The sequence below is a fragment of the Scomber scombrus genome, chromosome 4 (assembly GCF_963691925.1).
Source record: "Scomber scombrus chromosome 4, fScoSco1.1, whole genome shotgun sequence".
NCBI classification, from domain to species: Eukaryota; Metazoa; Chordata; class Actinopteri; order Scombriformes; family Scombridae; genus Scomber; species Scomber scombrus.
The window spans coordinates 18385765-18388094 of NC_084973.1; positions in this window are offsets into that span (position 1 = coordinate 18385765).

The following is a 2330-nucleotide window of genomic DNA, read 5'->3' on the forward strand; positions in this document are numbered from 1 at the left end:
GTAGCTCAAATCAACATTGCAATAATGCCCTTACAATAAAAGTGATGGGGGACAAAATCCACAGCCCTCATTTTGAGCAAAAATGTATTTAAATGTTTATCTTTGTGCCTTGACTGACAGTTTCTCTGTTCAACTGCAGTGGAAAGATTGCAACGAAAAGATGGAAATTGGCAGTAAAAAGACTTATAGATATAAATATTGACTTGATTTGACTAATTTTGGGCAGCTGTTGGTTTCAGGTAAATTCTTAAATACATTTTTGCATGAAAGGAGGCTTGTGGATTTTCTCCCCCATCACAAAATGTGTGAGTGCATTATAAAGGTATTTACAGGAGGAATTATTACAGCAAGAAAACATGTGTTAGTGTTCATTTGAGCTCCTGACTGTTGTTGACTATAAGACAGAGTTGAACAATTGAGAACCTGTCCTTTAAAAAATTCTGTCCAAACAAACTAACTAGCAACAAGCTATTGTGATGCTGGGTGTAGGGTAAGAAACAGGACAGCGACAGCTTCTTCAGAGCAACTTGTGTACTTTTAATGTCCGCTCAATCTAAACTATGGTAAACACTCTGGACAAAATTCCCATTTTAAATAACAATATGAAGAATGTATTTATCAAATCATTAGCTATTATTCAGATCATTTAAAACATCAAACCAATATCAAAATCATATATTATATATTCTTCAAACCAATTCTTTACAAAAATAGTTCTCATTTTACACAATGTATATATTTGGGATTGCACAAACTCTGCAATAATGATAAAAGATAAATCCCAAATATTTTAGGGAGGCAACTTCAGTGCCAACATAAAGGAGAACTCCTTTAACTGTTTTTGCAACTTGGATCTTAGGTTGTCATTTCTACAGTTTTTTTTTATAGCAAACAATGCCATTGACATTGGTAAAACAAAGTCTGACAGTGCAAGAAACAAGAGATGAAATGATCAGACAGATTTACCAAGATTATCAAACTTCAAACATTAATTTGTATAACACCTCGCATATAGGTTAGTGTATTTACAAATGTACAAAGGTGCTTTTCAAATGACTGACAAACTGATATGTGGTGTATGAATCTACTTGTCAAACACACAAAGAGATTGACTCCTCTGTTCATGTGACATTAACCTTTTAAGTTTCACACAACAAGAACACGTCACACAGGTAGCTGAACTGAATCTAGAAAACACACTAAAGTAGACATCTTTATCAAAAACTACTCTGCAGCATTTCAGCTTGATAAAAGCTGACAAGTAGGCTTGAGCCTCTTTGCCACTGGACATAAATCGTGAAATGTGGAGTCATCCAATATGGACGTAATGTGTGCACGTCCCTGCAGTCCAGTATCCAATTTACGTCCAGCAGCAAAGTTTGTGCCAAAGTAGGAACTAGTGTGCCTATAGGATGTAATGCAGAAAACTGGAGTTTGTATCCCATCATAACACCAATAACCACAACCAATTAACATTCTCATTTCTATTAGCCATGTGCACATTTTCACCTGAACCTTAAGTATGCCGTAAAATAATTAATTTGCCATTTCCATGATCATTCTCTTACTTTAACCATAGCTACCAGAGTTGCCATGCTGCAGATATTGTAGGAGGCAAGAATTGGCATGTTAGTGTTGGACATGTTGGGGTTTTGCAGAACTGTCCAATATCGACTATCTTTTCTGGCAATAATCCGTCAGATTCACAGCAAAACTGTGCTGCAAGTACGGCGAATAAAAGTTGAATGAAGAAGTCGGTTTGTTACTTGTGATAGTTGTTTACAGTTTTGCCTTCATTTTCTTTTCCAAATAATTCACTTATCTGGAGGTTTGTTTAAAATGTGTCTGATGATTTGACTGCTTGTGTTTCATGCCCCATTAGACTTTTCAGAGATGATGCCACATTCCCAGATCTCAGCAATTAACTTTGTAAATACAATGTTGTGATTAATGAGAGCAATGATGAGCAAAACCATGAAAGACTTAAACTGAATTATCCTTTAAATCAGTTACCTTTCAACTGGTCTTTTAACTTTAAATGTTTTCCCATCTCTGGTCTTCTAGTTCATCATTCATTTCATTCCCATTACTGATGTTATTCTGTATTTGTTTGGTTGTCTTTGTGCATCTATTATTATTTTATTACTATTGCTGATATTTCATATACTTGAGCTGCATTCAGTGTACGAAGCTGCCATATAAAATTCTTCTGGTTTGTCATTTACATCTTCATATTATTATTATTATTATTATTATTATTATTATTATTATTATTATTATTATTATTATTATTATTATTATTATTATTATTATTATTATAAGTAGTAATA